Below are 20,925 nucleotides of genomic sequence, written 5' to 3'. Positions count from 1 at the left end.
ATTTCACAGCCATTTTACACTGCACTTAAGTAACTTATAAGTCACCTATATGTCTAACCTTTACCTGGTAAAGGTTAGGTGCAAAGTTACTTAGTGTGAGGGCACCCTGGCACTAGCCAAGGTGCCCCCACATTGTTCAGAGCCAATTCCCTGAACTTTGTGAGTGCGGGGACACCATTACACGCGTGCACTACATATAGGTCACTACCTATATGTAGCTTCACAATGGTAACTCCGAATATGGCCATGTAACATGTCTATGATCATGGAATTGCCCCCTCTATGCCATCCTGGCATAGTTGGCACAATCCCATGATCCCAGTGGTCTGTAGCACAGACCCTGGTACTGCCAAACTGCCCTTCCTGGGGTTTCACTGCAGCTGCTGCTGCTGCCAACCCCTCAGACAGGCAGCTGCCCTCCTGGGGTCCAGCCAGGCCTGGCCCAGGATGGCAGAACAAAGAACTTCCTCTGAGAGAGGGTGTGACACCCTCTCCCTTTGGAAAATGGTGTGAAGGCAGGGGAGGAGTAGCCTCCCCCAGCCTCTGGAAATGCTTTGTTGGGCACAGATGTGCCCAATTCTGCATAAGCCAGTCTACACCGGTTCAGGGACCCCTTAGCCCCTGCTCTGGCGCGAAACTGGACAAAGGAAAGGGGAGTGACCACTCCCCTGACCTGCACCTCCCCTGGGAGGTGTCCAGAGCTCCTCCAGTGTGCTCCAGACCTCTGCCATCTTGGAAACAGAGGTGCTGCTGGCACACTGGACTGCTCTGAGTGGCCAGTGCCACCAGGTGACGTCAGAGACTCCTTGTGATAGGCTCCTTCAGGTGTTGCTAGCCTATCCTCTCTCCTAGGTAGCCAAACCCTCTTTTCTGGCTATTTAGGGTCTCTGTCTCTGGGGAAACTTTAGATAACGAATGCATGAGCTCAGCCGAGTTCCTCTGCATCTCTCTCTTCACCTTCTGATAAGGAAACGACCGCTGACCGCGCTGGAAGCCTGCAAACCTGCAACATAGTAGCAAAGACGACTACTGCAACTCTGTAACGCTGATCCTGCCGCCTTCTCGACTGTTTTCCTGCTTGTGCATGCTGTGGGGGTAGCCTGCCTCCTCTCTGCACCAGAAGCTCCGAAGAAATCTCCCGTGGGTCGACGGAATCTTCCCCCTGCAACCGCAGGCACCAAAAAGCTGCATTACCGGACCCTTGGGTCTCCTCTCAGCACGACGAGCGAGGTCCCTCGAATCCAGCGACGCTGTCCAAGTGACCCCCACAGTCCAGTGACTCTTCAGCCCGAGTTTGGTGGAGGTAAGTCCTTGCCTCACCTCGCTGGGCTGCATTGCTGGGAACCGCGACTTTGCAGCTACTCCGGCCCCTGTGCACTTCCGGCGGAAATCCTTTGTGCACAGCCAAGCCTGGGTCCACGGCACTCTAACCTGCATTGCACGACTTTCTAAGTTGGTCTCCGGCGACGTGGGACTCCTTTGTGCAACTTCGGCGAGCACCGTTTCACGCATCCTCGTAGTGCCTGTTTCTGGCACTTCTCCGGGTGCTACCTGCTTCAATGAGGGCTCTTTGTCTTGCTCGACGTCCCCTCTCTCTGCAGGTCCAATTTGCGACCTCCTGGTCCCTCCTGGGCCCCAGCAGCGTCCAAAAACGCCAAACGCACGATTTGCGTGTAGCAAGGCTTGTTGGCGTCCTTCCGGCGGGAAAACACTTCTGCACGACTCTCCAAGGCGAGAGGGATCCGTCCACCAAAGGGGAAGTCTCTAGCCCTTTTCGTTCCTGCAGAAACCTCAGCTTCTTCTGTCCAGTCGAAGCTTCTTTGCACCCGCAGCTGGCATTTCCTGGGCATCTGCCCATCTCCGACTTGCTTGTGACTTTTGGACTTGGTCCCCTTGTTCCACAGGTACCCTAGATTGGAAATCCACAGTTGTTGCATTGCTGGTTTGTGTCTTTCCTGCATTATTCCTCTAACACGACTCTTTTGTCCTTAGGGGAACTTTAGTGCACTTTGCACTCACTTTTCAGGGTCTTGGGGAGGGTTATTTTTCTAACTCTCACTATTTTCTAATAGTCCCAGCGACCCTCTACAAGGTCACATAGGTTTGGGGTCCATTCGTGGTTCACATTCCACTTTTGGAGTATATGGTTTGTGTTGCCCCTATCCCTATGTTTCCCCATTGCATCCTATTGTAACTATACATTGTTTGCACAGTTTTCTAAGACTATACTGCATATTTTTGCTATTGTGTATATATATCTTGTGTATATTTCCTATCCTCTCACTGAGGGTACACTCTAAGATACTTTGGCATATTGTCATAAAAATAAAGTACCTTTATTTTTAGTATAACTGTGTATTGTGTTTTCTTATGATATTGTGCATATGACACTAAGTGGTACTGTAGTAGCTTCACACGTCTCCTAGTTCAGCCTAAGCTGCTCTGCTAAGCTACCATTATCTATCAGCCTAAGCTGCTAGACACCCTATACACTAATAAGGGATAACTGGGCCTGGTGCAAGGTGCAAGTACCCCTTGGTACTCACTACAAGCCAGTCCAGCCTCCTACAACTACATATAGGTCAATACCTATATGTAGCTTCACAATGGTAACTCCGAATATGGCCATTTAACATGTCTAAGATCATGGAATTGTCCCCCCGTTCCAAATCTGGTGTTGGGGAGCCAATTCCATGTTTCCTGGGGCTCCACTATGGACCCCCAGTACTGCCAAACTAGCTCCCTGAGGCTTGCACTGCAGCTACAGCTGCTGCCACCTCACAGACAGGGTTCTGCCCTCCTGGGGTCTGGGTACCCCAGTCCTAGGAAGGCAGAACAAAGCATTTCCTCTGAGAGAAGGGTGTTAGACCCTCTCCCTTTGGAAATAGGTGTTACAGACTGGGGAGGGGTAGCCTCCCCCAGCCTCTGGGAATGCTTTGAAGGGCACAGATGGTGCCCTCCTTGCATAAGCCAGTCTACACCGGTTTCGGGAACCCCAGTCCCTGCTCTGGCGCGAAACTGGACAAAGGGAAGAGGAGTGACCACTCCCCTGTCCATCACCACCCCAGGGGTGGTGCCCAGAGCTCCTCCAGCGTGTCTTAGAACTCTGCCATCTTGTTTTCAGAGGTGTGAGGACACTCTGGAGGCCTCTGAGTAGCCAGTACCAACAGGTGACGTCAGAGACCCCTCCTGATAGGTGCATACCTGGGTAGGTAGCCAATCCTCCTCTCAGGGCTATTTAGGGTCTCTCCTGTGGGCTTCTCCTCAGATTATGACTTGCAGGAATCCACCAGGACTCCTTTGCACTTCTCTCTTTGACTTCTGCCAAGGATCGGCCGCTAACTGCTCCAGGACTCCTGCAAAACTGCAACAAAGTAGCCAGAAGACTACCAGTGACATTGTAGCACCTAATCCTGCTGGCTTTCTCGACTGTTTCCTGGTGGTGCATGCTCTGGGGGCTGCCTGCCTTCACCCTGCACTGGAAGCCACGAAGAAATCTCCAGTGGGTTGACGGAGTCTTCCCCCTGCTTCAGCAGGCACCAAACTACAGTCTCACCGGTACTCATGATCCCCTCTCATCCTGACGAGCGTGGCCCCTGGAACACAGGTGGTGGACCCAAGTGACCCAGACTGTTCAGAGGTCCAACTGTCCGAATTTGGAGGAGGTAAGTCTTTGCCTCCCCTCCCCAGACAGTAATCCTGTGCACCGTGTGATCTGCTGCTTCAAGGGTTTCTGTGCACATTTCCTAGAAATCCTGCATGCACAGCCGAGCCTCGGTCCCCAGCACTCTGTCCTGCGATGCTCAGCTCCCTGAGTTGACCTCTGGTGTAGTGGGACCTCTCTTTGCAGTGTTGAGACGACCGCTGTGTTTAGTCTTCTTGAACCCGTGTTCAAGGACTCCTGCGGGTGCTTCCCTCCATCCAGTGGGCTGTCCACGTTGCTGAGGGCCCCTTCTGTTTCCCCTCCGGAGTGGCGACATCCTGGTCCTTCCTGGGCCTGGGCAGTACCCTTTTTCTTCAACCGCGACTCTTGCAGGTAGCAAGGCTTGTTTGCAGTATTTTGTCAAGGAAATAACTCTGCATCCACCAGCACGCTGTGGGACACCTTCTGCAGAAAGCAGAACCTCCTACCTCCTTTCATTGGTGCAAAACCAGCATCTTCTTCCAACTGGAGGCAGTCATTTTGCACCTTCATCCGGGGTTTAGTGGGATCCTGCCCCCCCTAGACACTTTAGCGACTCTTGGACTTGGTCCCCTCGCTTTACAGCTCTTCAGGTCCAGGAATCCTTCTTCAGTGCTTTTTCAGTCTGTTGTGGTCCTTGCAAAATCCTTTATCACAACTTTAGTGTGTTTTGGGGGAAACAGTAGTACTTTACTCCTGCTTTCCTGGGTCCTAGGGTGAAGTCTCCTTTACACCCTTAACGTTTTCTCACACTCCCAGCAACCCTCTACATACTACACTTGCCTAGGGGTGCATTCGTTGTTCGCATTCCACTTCTCTCGTAGGGGATTTCCATGTATAGTCATAAGCACTGAATAGTTCCGCGCGCCTGCGGGGACCCCGGAGCACTGTTGTGTAGTATATTCTTAAGTGCAATCATCAGCTCCTTGACAAAAAAGGTCTGTGAAAAACACTTAAGAATAACAATGTGCAGCCTATGTGAACAGCTACACAAGCCAAAATTGTTAGAAGAAAAAACAGTTGTAGTGTAAATTTCACGTTTAAACCTCTATTTATTCTATAAATACATAAATAAATACATTCTCATATTTTATTTACACCTCTCATGAGAATAAAACAATGTAGGGCAGTGTAGCCCATAGGCTGCCATTATACAGAATGAAAATAGAGCTGTGCCTTTAAGAAAGTAAAGTCTTCCTGTTTCCCATCATGCACAGCAAAAGGCAGTTGCCTCAGTTCTTTTTTCCGGCTCCTGCTGACAGGACCCTGAAGCATTGAGCTCTACCTCACAAAAGCTTTTGTGACAGAAATTCATTGAAATATCTTCTGAATTTCATTTTCACTCGACGTTTTTACCTTTGAGTGATTATTTTCTACTGATTTCTGTTAAATTCTGACAGAATTTGGAGGTTTTTTCTAGTTAGAAATGCCTTCACTTTTTGATAAATGTCCTTCTTGTGGAAGAAAGAAGGCTAAAACAGATCCACATAGGGTCTGTATAATTTGTCTTCCATCCAGCCACAAACCGGAGTCGTGTGACATTTGTAAAACCTTCTCTAGAAGAACCCTTCGTGATAGAGAGAAGATCCGACTTCAGGCGAGAGAGGACAGGAAAAAAAGTGGCCATTCCACTACAGAGCGAGGAGAAGGTCAGACTTCTACCAGGGCTCAACCTGTTTCCTCCATGACTCCTTCCAGACCTGCTGAAAAACGACATAGATCTCCGACGACGTCGAGAGCGTCGACGTCGAAGCAGGGAACGGCGCCAACATGTTCGCCGTCGAGGAGTGCTTCGCCGGCGAGAAAAAGGCATCGTTCGCCGTCGACAGCTATTTCGCCGTCGAGGCGGCGAAGACACCCGACGTCGAGAGGATCTGGGTCGCCGTCGACACGGCGAACACAGTCAACGTCAAGGAGATCCGAGTCGGGCTCGCCGTCGACACGGCGAGGGAGATCGCCGTCGAGAGAGAGTGTTCGCCGTCGGAGGCGTTCACCGTCACTGCACCGACGTCGAGGTTCGTCGTCGAGAGGTTCTCAGCGGCGAGACGAGTCGACGTCTAGAGGCACTCGCCGTCACCGCAGTTCGACGTCGAGGAGTGCTTCGACGTCGAGAAGACCATCTAAGAGGCCTAGAAGGGTTTATACAACCTCGGAATCCTCGGCCTCGCTTATCCTACTTCCAGCATCGCCACAGCTCTCGCAAAGGCAGTCGCCGTTACCACAGACGCCGGTAACACCTACGGCTCCTCTTCCGGCGCCTCCTCCAGAACCTGTTCCGAGGACTCCAACGCGATCTGCAGGGCGTTCTGGTTATTCCTCGAGGCGTACATCTACCTCTAGGCACCGTCGTCAGGAATCACATCATGGACATTCTTCATCGTCCACACAAGACTACTCTCCAACCTTATCGGACTCACCGTCCCCAAGAGTGTCTCCCATAGATGATGTCAACACATTTCAGGAGGTCTTAGTAAGAGGGGCAACCAAGCTGAATATCCCGCTAGCAGCTCCGGCCCCATCGACATCAGTGATCTTTGAGACCTTGCATCAAAGGACATCTTCACGACCTTTACTTCCACTGGTTCCGGGTCTTATTGAGCCAGCAATGGACATTTTTCTCACGCCGGCTACAACAAAGTCTGCTCCTTCCAGACTCATTAAAAAGTACCGTCCACCAGAGCAAGATCCTCTATTCTTGAGGTCGGACCCAGTACCAGACTCGGTAGTTATAGTGGCAGCGAAGAAATCGCATTCGACGTCACCGTCTTCCTCTGCTCCCCCAGACAAAGAGAGCAGAAAGATCGATGCTGCAGGAAGAAAAGTATGCTCGACGGCATCCATCACCATGAAAGCAGCCAGTGCCACTGCTTTATTAGGGAGATATGATCGATCCCTCTGGGACTCTATACTGCAGTTCGCGGAGCATCTCCCTAGGGACAAAAGGGAAGATTTCCTAGAGGTCGTGAGCGAGGGAGCTATGGTTTCTAACCAGATTATAAGTGCTGCGGCGGATTCTTCAACACTATCCGCACATAACTATGCTCATGGTATAGCGCTCAGGAGACATGCATGGCTGCGGCTTACATCGCTTAAACCCGAAGCACAGCAGAGGATACAGAACCTGCCTTTCTCAGGCTCCACTTTGTTCGGCTCTCATGCCGATGATGAGATGGCCAGAATGAAGTCGGAGCTGGATACCCTGAAAGCGGTAGGCATGGAGCGACCTAAGGAACAGCGAAAAGGATTCCGCCCATATCAAAGAAGACTGTTCACCCACAGGTATCAGGCTCCACATTGGACGTCTTCACGCCCTCAGCAACAGCAACAGCAGCAGCATCAGAGGGGCTTCTCCAGAAGGTCGACAAGGGGTCGTTCAACACCTCAGACCCAGACACCTCGACAAGCTCCCACGTCTAAGCCCTGAATCTTTGCTTCCCCCTCCTCCGTTAACCACTCCGGTAGGGGGAAGTATCGCAAATCATCTGGACGAGTGGCAACGCATCACAACAGACGCCTGGGTATTGAATATTGTGAGACATGGTTACGCTCTCAGATTCACCAGTTCTCCACCATCTGTTCCACCCAAAACAGCCAACCACCATCTCGAAGCTCTGCAGTTAGAGGTCAATATCCTATTGCAGAAAAGAGCCATAGAACCCGTTCCCATCAGCCAACAAGGGAAGGGGATTTATTCGAGATATTTCCTTGTACCGAAAAAAGACAAACAAGAGTTTCGTCCCATCTTAGATCTGAGGACAGCAAACAAATGGATTCGCAAAGAAAAATTCAGGATGTTAGCCTTACACCAAATTTACCCACATCTACGTCAGGGCGACTGGCTATGTGCGATAGATCTTTGCGACGCTTACTTTCATATCCCAGTAACCAAGAAACACCGAAAATTCCTAAGGTTCACCGTCGGAAAACGCCATTACCAATTTGCAGTTCTACCTTTCGGCCTAAAATCAGCGCCAAGAACTTTTTCCAAATGCATGGCGGTAGTAGCCGCCCACTTGAGGAAACAGCGAATATTCGTCTACCCCTATCTAGACGATTGGCTCATAAAGGCCTCCAGCTGTCTCGAGGCACAGCACCATTTCGAATGGACTCTACAACTGCTACAAAAACTTGGTCTTCAAGTCAATCTTCTGAAATCTACAGCAACACCTGTTCAGAGGTTGCATTACTTAGGGGCCATTGTAGATACCAGGCTAGGAAAGGTGTTTCCTTCGGAGGAACGACGGTTATCGATTCTCCAAAAATGCAAACAACTGCAGGAAAGACCTCAAGCCACTGCAAGAATAATAGCTTCTCTACTGGGCTCGATGGCGTCTTGTATCCATCTGGTTCCCAATGCTCGCCTCCATATGAGACCATTGCAGGAAAATCTAGAGGATCAGTGGTGTCAACTGAGGGACGATTGGGAGAACAAAGTCCTTCTTTCTCCTCACACCCTACAATCCCTGAAGTGGTGGTGCTTACCCAGCAATCTCTTGGTGGGGATTCCGTTCCAACAACGGCCTCCATCTCAAACCATCGTAACAGATGCGTCACTGCTCGGATGGGGGGCGCACATGGAACATCTTCGAGTCCAAGGCGAGTGGTCACAGAGAGAGAGTCTCTATCACATCAACCTGCTGGAACTTCGCGCAGTCCACCTTGCGCTCAAAGCCTTCCTTCCCTCTCTGAGAACGGAAACTCTCCTTCTTCAGACAGACAACGTGGCCACTATGTACTACGTGAACAAACAAGGAGGCACCAGGTCCAGAATTTTATCCAGAGAGGCTCAGACAATCTGGCATTGGCTTCTAGCCAGGAACCTGTCGCTAGTGGCAACTCACCTGCCCGGCATCCAGAATGTTCAAGCGGATGCCCTCAGTCGGGTAATGAACGAGAACCACGAATGGGTACTACACGACGACGTCGTTCATTCCATTTTCGCACTCTGGGGTACCCCCTCTACAGACCTATTCGCAACCCCAGAAAACAAAAAATGCCAAAACTTCGCCTCCAGATATTACCATCCAGGGACACTGGGGAATGCCCTGTGGATAAGCTGGTCAGGAGCATTTCTTTACGCCTTTCCACCGCTTCCCCTGATTCCGGCGGTCCTCCAGAAGCTGTCCAATGCTCAGACCAAAATGATCCTAATTGCTCCGGAGTGGCCACGCCAGTGGTGGTTCCCAGACCTTCTTCACCGGTCACTCAAACCACACATCAGGCTACCATATCGTCCGGACCTTCTCACGAAGTTCAGAGGGCAGATATCTCATCCCAACCCCTCATCGTTGAGTTTGGCAGCATGGCTCCTGAGCTAGTGCAATATGGACACTTGAACCTACCTCAGGACTGTATGGAAATTCTGAAGGAAGCAAAACGCCCTTCCACACGATCAGCCTATGCAAGCAAGTGGAAGAGATTCTGCATTTGGTGTTTACACAACAACATTGACCCGGTTTCCTGTGGAGAACAATCTATCCTGCCATACCTGTTAAGTTTGGCAAAATCGGGCTTACAACTGTCGTCAATAAAAGTTCACTTGGCGGCGATAACGGCATACAGAAAGAGTCCTTCACAAACGTCCTTTTTTCGGATGCCGATTATTAAGGATTTCCTAGAAGGTTTAAAGAAGGTTTTTCCTCCCATTAGAAAGCCTTCTCCTCCATGGGAACTGAACGTTGTCTTATCACGTCTGATGCTGACGCCATTCGAGCCGATACACAAGGCATCGCTGCAGCATCTCACATGGAAAGCTGCTTTTCTAGTGGCAATCACTTCAGCGCGTAGGGTCAGCGAAATCCAGGCCCTTTGCGCGCAGGAACCCTACACGGTTTTTCATTCTACAAAAGTGGTAATGAGAACTCATCCAAAATTTCTACCTAAGGTAGTCTCCGACTTCCATGTGAACCAAACAATTTCATTACCGACTTTCTTTCAGAATCCAGCTACTCCTGCTGAGAGAACTCTGCACTCTCTGGATGTAAAGAGAGTATTTAAATTTTACTTGGACAGGACAAAAAGCTTACGAAAATCACAACAGCTTTTTATTAACTATGGCCCAATCAGAACAGGTTTGGGCACATCTAAACAATCTTTATCCAGGTGGATTGTTTCATGTATAATGTTATGTTATCAGTTAGCAAACAAATCCCTTGGTGGTAGGCCAAAAGCCCACTCTACCAGAGGGAAAGCAGCTACTGTAGCCTTGATGAGAAATGTCCCTTTGGCAGAAATATGCAAGGCTGCCACTTGGAGGTCGGTCCATACCTTTACTAAGCATTACTGCCTTGATACAGACGCTAGGGCAGATGCTCAGGTTGGACAGGCTTTGCTCAAGAATTTGTTTGCATGATTCATGTTTTTTCTCAGTATTCTTATATCTACTCCACCGCGGTTATGGGGATGGGCTTGCTACTCTATTCAGTGCTTATGACTATACATGGAAATCCCCTACGAGAGAAGGAATGGTTTCTTACCTGTAACTCCAGTTCTCTCGTAGGGGTATTTCCATGATAGTCATAAGCAACCCTCCCTCCTCCCCGGTGGAGTTGACATAGAATATGAATATTATGGAGGTTGGTACTCCAACAAATGTTTTGTTTTTCTTCATGTCAGGTTAATAGCCTCCAAAAAAGAACTGAGGCAACTGCCTTTTGCTGTGCATGATGGGAAACAGGAAGACTTTACTTTCTTAAAGGCACAGCTCTATTTTCATTCTGTATAATGGCAGCCTATGGGCTACACTGCCCTACATTGTTTTATTCTCATGAGAGGTGTAAATAAAATATGAGAATGTATTTATTTATGTATTTATAGAATAAATAGAGGTTTAAACGTGAAATTTACACTACAACTGTTTTTTCTTCTAACAATTTTGGCTTGTGTAGCTGTTCACATAGGCTGCACATTGTTATTCTTAAGTGTTTTTCACAGACCTTTTTTGTCAAGGAGCTGATGATTGCACTTAAGAATATACTACACAACAGTGCTCCGGGGTCCCCGCAGGCGCGCGGAACTATTCAGTGCTTATGACTATCATGGAAATACCCCTACGAGAGAACTGGAGTTACAGGTAAGAAACCATTCCTTACTTAGTATATGGTTTGTGTTGCCTCTAGGCCTAATGCATTCTATTGTGTTTTACAGTGTTTTCACTACTTTCTGACTGTTTTACTTACCTGATTTGGTTATTTGTGTATATTTTGTGTATGTTACTTATCTCCTAAGGGAGTATATCCACTGAAATATTTTTGGCACATTGTCACTAAAACAAAGTACCTTTTTTTTTAGTAACTAGGAGTATTGTCTTTCTTATGATATAGTACCTATATGATATAGTGGTATTGCAGGAGCTTTGCATGACTCCTAGTTCAGCCTTGGCTGCTCTGCTTTAGCTTCCTCTATCAGCCTAAGCTGCTAGAACACTACTACACTCTACTAATAAGGGATAACTGGACATGGTATAAGGTGTAAGTACCATTGGTACCCACTACAAGCCAGGCCAGCCTCCTACAATAAGGACCAAAAATTGGTAGCTGGAAAATCTTTGAGGTTATGACTTTCACGCTTACTGGCGCTGCTGCACATTCACTAAAAGAGGGAGGAAGTTTAATGCGACACTGGATCCCACATTGGAAAGATATTTCCCCACACCTAGACATTGCTTAATATGCAGTGGCCCACATATTAAGCAATGTCATTCAGCAATACAACTTTATTTATATTTGGCTACACAGCAAGGGGATAAGGAATACACATTCTACTTGATGGTGCATGATGCAAAGCTCTTCACTGATTGCTGGCTGCTTACCTGTTATGTCTGCACTTAGGTGTCAGAGGTTGGGATTCGCCCTCACATTTTATCATCATTCCTTAGAAATCCTGATGAACTATCTGCGTCATTCAGATGTAAGACCTGGAAATTCCCTTTGGCGTCCCTGCTTGACATAGTCATCAGAAATGAAGTACGACACATAATAATAGCATATCTCCTACTGAGTTTTGGCACAGTGCTTACCTCATGTACAGTGGGCTATTTAAAGTCTATATAAGGGGCATATGAGTTCAGAACTTCCCTTGCCTGGCTAAAGAAAGACATGAATGGTCTCTTTGCCCACAGTCCCGCTTCTCTCAATGCTACAAGAAAGCTACTGTTGGATAAATTGAAGTAGCGGATCTTGATATCAAGTTCTTGGATAAACATTCATCTGGACAATATGAAGAAAGATAATCCCCCAGGCTGAACACTGTTTAGGCTTTTGAAACTGCATGGTTCTTCCTCTAGAAGTGGTTTATATTGAGGACTTTGGTTGATACAGCAAAAACACGTCGGCTATTCTAGACTTGTTTACTGACTGTTACAAACCACTTTACACATCTTACCCGAAATCCTTCACTGTGTACCTGGATAAAATTACACTAGTGTGGCTGGTGGAACCAAAGAGGTAACCCGATGCAAACTTTTACTTTCTCCGAAATAAAGGAGGCAAAGTGTCTGGCAAAGGAGGTAGAGCCTTGAGTGGAGATGGCTCGAAGGCAGATATATATGAGTATAGCAATGTTGTGTTCTCTCTCTTACATATGTTTGAAGAAGCATGTGAGATCTGGATCCTTTCGCCAACATTGCAGGAAGCAACTCTATTACACAACTAAAACCTGATAAGGAAACACATTTATGTTCCACATACAGACCGCTCTCAGTTATCAGTAGTGACTCCAAAACAGTAGTTAAGGTCCTAGCCACAAAATGTCTGGCATACATGTCAGGAATAATGCTCCTGGGCCACTCTGGGTTCATACTCTGCCTTTCTTCTGTACATAAATTAAAGATCGTATTCATATTCCTACACCAGATAGGATAAATTCTGTCCCTAGTTGCAATATTCTTTGATGCGGAGAAGGCGTTTGATTTGCTTCAGTGGACTTTTCTATTCTTAAAACTCTCAAAGGGTATGGGAGAAGATATAGTGCAATGGACAGTGCTACATTTAAGTAAGCCACCGGCACCGGTCCACATAAACGGACGCCTGTCACCCAATATTGGCGTCAACAGAGGCACCAAGCAGGAATATCCTATATGGCCCCTGCTTATTGCAACAGCCGTTGAATCACTAACTTGTAAGCTGTGGTAACACTATCATCAGCTATGGCTACATACCAAACTACCAGTACAATAAAAGGGAACTACACCTGGTAGCATGCTATATCCTCTCCTTGTATGCTGGTGACATGTGGTATGTTAAAAACCCTGCTTAACATAACCTGCCCCCATCGTGGATGGAATTCTTCAGTTTTCTAGCCTAAAAAGTATATGATCCAAATCAGAAATGTTCCCCCTTGACACAGTGCACCGCAATACCAACACCTTACTATCCCATGACATGGCAGAAAGATGCAGTTAAATACCTTGGGGCATAGATTCTCTGTGATGTTGACACAATCATATAAGGTGATTATGGTCCAGTGTCTCCGGTCATATCGAAAGTACAAACGGTGATTGATAGCCATGTAACTGTTACTGGAGGGCAGAGTTGCTCTCAATAAAATGGTTGTACCGCCAAAAGTACTGTGCTTTTTAGGTCGAGCGCACAAGCACTCTAGCCTGTTGTAATCTTATCTGTGGGCTTTTTTAACCACATCCACCGCACACCCATCTCTATCACTCGATCATGGGCTTGCCTTTCAAAAATCCTTTATCATTGATAAATGCATTGCGTTTTTCCCTCCTTGTGGCAGTTTTGTTACTCCTAGGCCATCGACCCTGTTACATGGTTAATTGCACTTTTGCCGATACGTCTGACTGCGAGCGAACTTCTTTGTTCCTTTTGTGTCTCTCCTTCAGCCTTATGCCAGCCGTGACGCTTTGAATCGGCTTGCTTATGTCAACTATTTCAATTTTCATTTTCAATTTATGCGGCAAGAAAAGTCCAGTTGGGTATTTACAACGCTAACAGCTCTAACTCGAGCAAACACGAGACCCAATGCTTTGCAAATGTTTGTTGTAAATAGTCCAGGCCCCACGAGCAGGCCTCTTTTTTCAAAACATTTTGCAGTCTGTTCACCGAGTTAGTATTGGCCAGAAAACAACCCTGACAGAGAGGAGATGTCCTGACACTCCCATACACGAAAGGGGGCCTCTTATTATCAAATATTGAACTGTATTTTTGGGCGTCTCAAGGAAGCACAATTTGCGTACTTGTAAGATGACTCTAACCCTTATTGATGCATCTGGCAATTGAGGCCTTAATCTCCTCCCTTTTCCCGCTCACTATAGTAGTAGCCTGCCTGATGATTTGGCCAGCCATTCAGGTGAATACAGTAGGTTGTGCTAAGTGGGTCCCACACCGACTTGTGCAGGCTTTAGCTTAAATGTCTATGCAGCAGAACTACCACATGTTAAAATCCCCAATGTGTTAGCTATGTCAGAAAAGAAAGCACAGCAGCGACTCATGAAACTGGTTCTGCCGACAGTGGGTGACCTGTACAGCGATGGTAAAGGTTGCACAATTTAAGGATATATGTGACACATGCCCGCTTAACATTTTTCTGTACTTCGACTCGTACTTTGACCTATATCTTGACTATACAGCACTATGGCCATTATGCGCATTGTCAATGGAGTGTGTACCAGGCAACTTTGGGACAGAGTCTTAAACACCCAACTAACAGGTGAGCAGTGGAGTCGCTGCTGCTCGTATAATAGTGTTATATCCCTTAATAGTAAATATAGATAAATTCACTTTAAATACCTACATAGACTCTGTCATACACCTATGAAAAAGAGATCATTTGGCCTGGAAAAGGATCAAGTGCATTTGCATCAACAAGCAGACTCAGTACACTTTGCTTGGACAAGCCCCAGGCTTGTAAATTACTGGCAACGTCTTTACTGTCATATCTTGCTAGACAACCATTGCTATTCCCTGACCGTCAACTAGGAACTATACCTCACTGTCCTTCTTGTTGGTGGAGCACTGAGTTACCTTTAGATTGGGCCCAGGCTAATTCCAGCTGTTAAATATTGGCTAAAGAACTGGTTTACTGTAATGACAGCATGAATGTGTATTCCATGCTACTCTATCGCTCCTCAAGAATATATGTACTTCATACATACCCAAGAGTAGAACGAGGACCACCTGTTGCCTCGAATAATATCGGAAGTCAGGTGAATTTGAGGGTAACCTGTTACACACCGTGTGTAACGTAAGAGGACCATTTTCTATTTAAATGTTCAATTATATGCACAAAAGTGGGTGTTTTAATCAGATTTGGATGCCTGTTAGTCAAAGTTTGGCCTACCTTTATCTGACATAGCCCCAGTCTAGAGAATAGTCGCTGAAACATCTGCTCATTTGGGTTTATATACCTATCTCCAGAACATATTACTTTACAAAACTGTCATCTAGTAACATATTAATTCTGACTAATCAGACCAGTGCTCTCCCATTAGCTGGATTGAAGCCTTTGGACAACTAGAACTAATGAAGGCATTACTTAAGTTTCTCATACATGTGCAATAAATATCACACTTTTTTATTTTAGAATGAGAAAATAGTATATAAAACACCCACACAAGCTCAAAAATACCACTTCAGGCTCACTATCACTGGTATCCCTGAATAACTTTCAGAGGAATTTCATTGTGTGCATTTTGTTTTCCACATCTCAGCAAACAACCACTCTGCTCAGAAACCTCCTGATTGGAATCAAACGATATCCTTTGAACAATATTATGTTAAAATTGCCATTATATTTCCTTGCAAGTGACTAATGATCAACACCTGACCACTAGGATCGTTATCCTGATGAGTATGAATGACCCAAAAATATGTCAACAGTTATTGACTCATAAGGCTCGTAACACAACCTTAGTGAATTTAGATATGTGGTAAAGAGATTAAATAACGATCTCTGATGGATACAACTACCTGTGGATTCCTCACTCATTGAATTTTCCCCATGCGCCAGCATCCAACGGAAATTTTCTACTAGCTTCAGCACTTCGAGGACGTCACAATTGCCCAACTCCCACACGAAGTCGTCTGACGTCATACAAGCAGTAAGAGGTCCTCGCTGGCGTGCTGACGTCAGTTCCCTTTTTTCCGTGCCTTCGAGCGACGGTTATTCTTCGAGGGAGCAACTGTTTCTGCTGCGTAGTTACAGTTACTGTATCTATCGAAATGTCACAACGAAAGTCGGGCTTTAAGCCTTGTAGAGAGTGCGGAGGCAAGATGTCGGTGACAGACTCACATGTTGATTGCTCGTGGTGTCTGGGCTACGACCATGAAGTGGAAAAATGTGGATCCTGTCAGCGCATGAATCCTAAAGCGTTGAAGGAATGAGAGGCTAAGCTGTTTTTGGTGAAGTCCAAAAAGAAGGAAAAGTGGCCCCGGCGCAGATCTTCATCACCGAAATCTCATTGACATCACCGTGACTCCCGGCGCCGTCGTGATTCTCAAGGCCGTTCGAGTAGAGAGCATTCACGGTCGAGGTCGCCTTTGGTTCGGCGCCGTAAGACATGGGAAGTTAGTCCCACCATCACGCCTCCCACTTCTCCGACTTCTCCGCTGTCTGTCTTCGAGGTCGTACCTCAACAGGATCCTGAGTTTTCACCTGCGCAATCTGAGATGCCTGGGTTGGCGCCGTTATCACCTCGGGCGCAGGCTCCGCAATATCCATTGTTCCCGGCGCCAGGTGCTGATAGTTCCGCATTTCTTAATGTGATGTTTGCCATATTTGCAGAGATGGCTCTGGGTGGTGGTCCAACTGGTCCTTCGGGGCCATTGGCTTTTGATATGGATGCTCCGGCTCCTTTACTGCCGACAGCTTTCATGCCCTTCCTTCCAATTGGAGGTGCTGGCTCGGCGCCGGTTCCTTTGGCGTCGCCTACAAGACCTGCAACTCCGATGAGGACTGCTGTCCCGGCGCCGGAAGGTTCTTGACCATCTCGTCCTCTACCTCAGTCAGCGCCGAAAAAGCCCACAGCGCCGATGGATATGGCGTTGGATGGATCAGAGGATCGGCGTCAGGTGAGGTCATCGACTTGGAGGAGGGTGAGATTGAGGAGCCTCTGGCAGATCTTCATGGTTTGGACACTGCTAGTGGCTTGGACACTTCCCCAGAGTGGGACTTGACATCTCCTGGGGTATATACAGAGGAGGCTGCTTCTTTCCACTCTGTTTTAAGAAAAGCAGCTGACTTTTTAGGCCTTCCCCTCCCAGTGGCTGAGGCGAAACCCAACATTTTGACAGAAGTGCTACATCTGGCCTCGGCTATTGCAGAACCTCTTTTGCCTTTTAATGAGGCTCTCCTTGATCCAATTATGGAGATTTGGAAAAAGCCAGTCACATCTACAGCTGTTAACAGGACAGTAGCGCATAGATATTGTGTGGCTTCTGCGGATCCAGGCTTTTTGTCAAGGCAACCGACTCCAGAAAGCTTGGTGGTGCAAGCTTCATGTTCCTCACGTACTGCTCCAGGTTCCTTTCCGGGTGTTCCAATGGACAGAGATTCTAAAAAAGATGGACCAGTCTTCAAAAAAGACATTCTCTTCTTGTAGTATGGCCCTTAAGTCCACGAATGCCACATGCATCTTGGGCAGATACATCTACGCCCTTATGGAGGAGGTCAAGACTTCTCATTCTGGATTACCTCAGGAGGTGTTGGGCCTTTTGTCGGATGCTCAGGCTGCGGCGACCCAAGTAATCCATTCAGGGCTGGACACGACTGATTCTGTGGCCAGGGCTATGGGCACCACTGTCGCTACGAGAAGACAGGCCTGGCTTTGTTCTTCAGGTTTCTCTCCAGATGTTCAGTCGACCCTGCTTGATCTACCCTTTGATGGGGATAAACTTTTTGGGTCAAAGGTAGACTCTGCCCTTGAAAAGTTTAAAGAAAGTAGAGCCACAGCAAAATCTTTGGGCTTGCAGGCATCCTCCTCTGTTTCTTCACAATCATTCAGAAGGTTTAGGGGGTTTGTTCGTGGCTCCTCCTTTCGGGGCAGGTTTCAACAGCAAGCCACCACTGCCCTCCCCTACAAATCGTATAGGGGGAGGGGTAGGGTTCGAACCAGAGGGGCCACCCAGCAGCACTCTGCCTCTTCCTCTTCCTCTGGAGGGGTGCAGCAGGGAAAGCAGCCTTAGCCATCCACCAATTCCCTTGCATACTACTCCTGTAGGGGGGAGGTTAATGTACTTTCTCCACATGTGGGAGGCAATAACATCGGACTCCTGGGTCACCAGTATTGTGGGTAAAGGCTATGCCCTTCCCTTTCGGGAGTTTCCACCCCCATCCCGCCCCGTCCATCCTTCTGTTTGGAAGAACATCTCCTGTTGTTAGAACAGGAGGTTCTAGTCCTCCTTTCAAAAGGTGCAGTAGAGTTGGTTCCAGAGCAGGAGAGGGGTCAGGGTTGTTATTCAAGATATTTCCTGATCCCCAAGAAGGATGGTCGGTTGAGACCAATCCTGGACTGAGGATTTTGAATTTGTTCCTCAAACAGGAAAAGTTCAAGATGCTGACCCTAGCACAGGTGCTTTTGGCGTTGAGCAAAGGAGATTGGATGGTGTCTGTCAACTTGCGGGATGCTTACTTTCATATCCCGATACTCAAGCCACACAGGAAGTATCTCCAGTTTGTGGTGGGATCGCAAAACACTATCAGTTTGCGGTCCTTCCGTTTGGTCTTACTTCAGCACCTCGAGTCTTCACGAAGGTGATGGCGGTGGTTGTGGCAGAGCTCAGGAGGAAGGGGATAGCGATATTCCCTTACCTAGAAGATTGGTTGATCAAGGCCAAGTCTTCGGAGCTCGTGGTGCGTCACCTGCAGTCGACAACCCAGTTGTTGTTCGATCTGGGCTTTTTGGTGAACGTGCCCAAATCTCACCTGGAGCCCTCTCAACGTCTCCTGTTCATAGGGGCGGTACTGGACACAACATTGAATTGTGCCTTTCCTCCGCCCCAGCGGATTCAGGACATTCAGGCGTTGGTTCCAATGTTTCAAAGTGGAGCGGTCATTCCAGTCCTCAAGGTCCTTCGTCTGCTCAGTCTGTTCGCTTCTTGCATTCTGTTGGTCACTCATGCACGCTGGCACATGAGGGCTCTTCAGTGGTGCCTCCGAAGGCAGTGGTTTCAACACAAAGGGGATCTCGAGGAATCGATAAAGATTTCCATAGACGCTGCAGCGGATCTTCGATGGTGGGCTGCGGATGGCAACCCTTCCCAAGGAAGGCCGTTCTCGCTGCCTCCTCCAGTGGCCACAGTGATAACGGATGCTTCCACTCTAGGGTGGGGAGCTCATCTGGGGGACCTGGAGGTCAAAGGTCATTGGTCTCCAGTGGAACAGATGTTTCACATAAATCTGTTGGAATTGCGGGCGATACGTCTGGCTCTCAAGGCCTTCCTTCCTTCCCTTCGCGGTCAGTCAGTCCAGGTCCTGACGGACAACACTACCGCGATGTGGTACATCAACAAGCAGGGAGCAGTAGGGTCGTACCTTCTCTGCAGAGAAGCTCTTCGGCTATGGTCCTGGGCAAGGGACCATTGGATTTGTTTGGTAGCAAACCATCTGGCCGGAGTCTTGAACATGCGTGCAGACGGTCTCAGTCGGCACATCTTGACCGATCACGAGTGGCGTCTTCATCCAGATCTAACCCTGCACATCTTCCAGATGTGGGGATTCCCTCGCGTAGATCTGTTTGCCACTCGGGAGAACGTGCACTGTCCGTTGTTGTGCAGCCTCCATTATCCGGTGCAAGGAACGTTGGGGGACGTGTTTCAGATGTCCTGGTACGGCCAGTTGCTTTACGTGTTTCCCCCCATACCTTTGATTCCTCGGGTTCTGAGGAAGATTCGCCAAGACCGGGCCCAAGTCATCTTAATAGCTCCGGATTGGCCAAGAAGGGTGTGGTATTCAGATCTTCTCCAACTCTCACTGTGCCCCCGCTCCGTCTCCCTCACAGGGCAGACCTCCTTTCACAATCGCAGGGGCAGGTTTTACACCCCCACCTCCAGAGCCTGCACCTTCATGCCTGGAGATTGAACGGGGCAACTTGAGTTCCTTTTCTCTCCCACCCGAGGTGGTGGATGTTATTTTATCGGCCAGGCGACACTCCACCAAATCTATCTACGCTAGCAGGTGGGCTAAATTTGTGAATTGATGTGGAGAGAAGCAAATTGATCCTTTACGTGCCCACTTGTCGGACATTTTGTCTTTTGCGTTATCCTTGGCACAGAGGGGTTGTGCAGTTGCGACAGTTAAGGGCTACCTGTCGGCTCTGTCAGCCTTTCTGTGTCTGTCCGACCAACCCTCTTTATTTAAATCCCCAATAGTTTTGAGGATCTTAAAGGGCCTGACTAATAGATATCCTCCCACTCCTTTCGTTATGCCTCAGTGGGATTTGAACCTAGTTTTAACATTTCTTATGGGCTCACCGTTTGAGCCGATGCATTCTTGCCCCTTAAGGCTGTTGGTTCTAAAAACTGTTTTCCTTGTTGCCATTACTTCGGCTAGAAGGGTGAGTGAGCTACAGGCTCTTTCTGTTAAGCCCCCGTACACGTCCTTTTATGGGGATAAGGTGGTGTTGAGGACCAAGGCTGCTTTCTTGCCAAAGGTTGTTTCACCCTTCCATATGGGTCAGTCTATTACACTCTCCTCTTTTTATCCTCCACCTCATCCTTCGAAAGAGGAAGATAGACTGCATCGTCTGGACCCGAGAAGAGCACTGAGCTTCTTTGTTGACAGGACGAGGGAGTTCAGATTGGAGGATCAGCTCTTCATTGGGTACTTGGGAAAGAGGAAAGGAAAGGCAGTCCACAAGAGAACACTCTCCAGGTGGGTCATTCTTTGCATTAAGCTGTGTTACTCTCTGGCAAAGAAGGAATAAGAGCTCATCCCACCACAGCTAAGTCGGCCTCTTCGGCCATGGCTAGAGGTGTTCCTGTGGTTGACATCTGCAAGGCTGCAACTTGGGCATCCCTCCACACTTTTGCGAAGCATAATTGCTTGGATTCGGAGGTGAGGAGGGATGGCCATTTTGCACGGTCGGTGCTGCAGGATTTCTTGGTCTGACCATTCAGGCACCCTCCACCGAGTGCGGTACTGTTCTGGGACTCTATTCAATGAGTGAGGAATCCACAGGTAGTTGTATCCATCAGAAGAACAAGTTACTTACCTTCGGTAACGCCTTTTCTGGTGGATACACTAGCTACCTGTGGATTCCTCACGGTCCCACCCGCCTCCCCGTTGCC

The 20,925-nt window shown here is 48.1% G+C and overlaps 1 protein-coding gene across 2 annotated transcripts in view; it reads left to right on the top strand.

Annotated features, from left to right (window-relative positions):
* Positions 1–20,925, top strand: part of KLHDC1 (kelch domain containing 1) — a 1,015,549-nt gene that overhangs the window by 330,759 nt on the left and 663,865 nt on the right. The window lies entirely within an intron of this gene.

Source organism: Pleurodeles waltl, chromosome 9 (assembly GCF_031143425.1).
Source record: "Pleurodeles waltl isolate 20211129_DDA chromosome 9, aPleWal1.hap1.20221129, whole genome shotgun sequence".
Classification (NCBI taxonomy): Eukaryota; Metazoa; Chordata; class Amphibia; order Caudata; family Salamandridae; genus Pleurodeles; species Pleurodeles waltl.
Note: the sequence above shows the minus strand (reverse complement) of the source record. Positions and strands in the feature narration are given on the sequence as shown.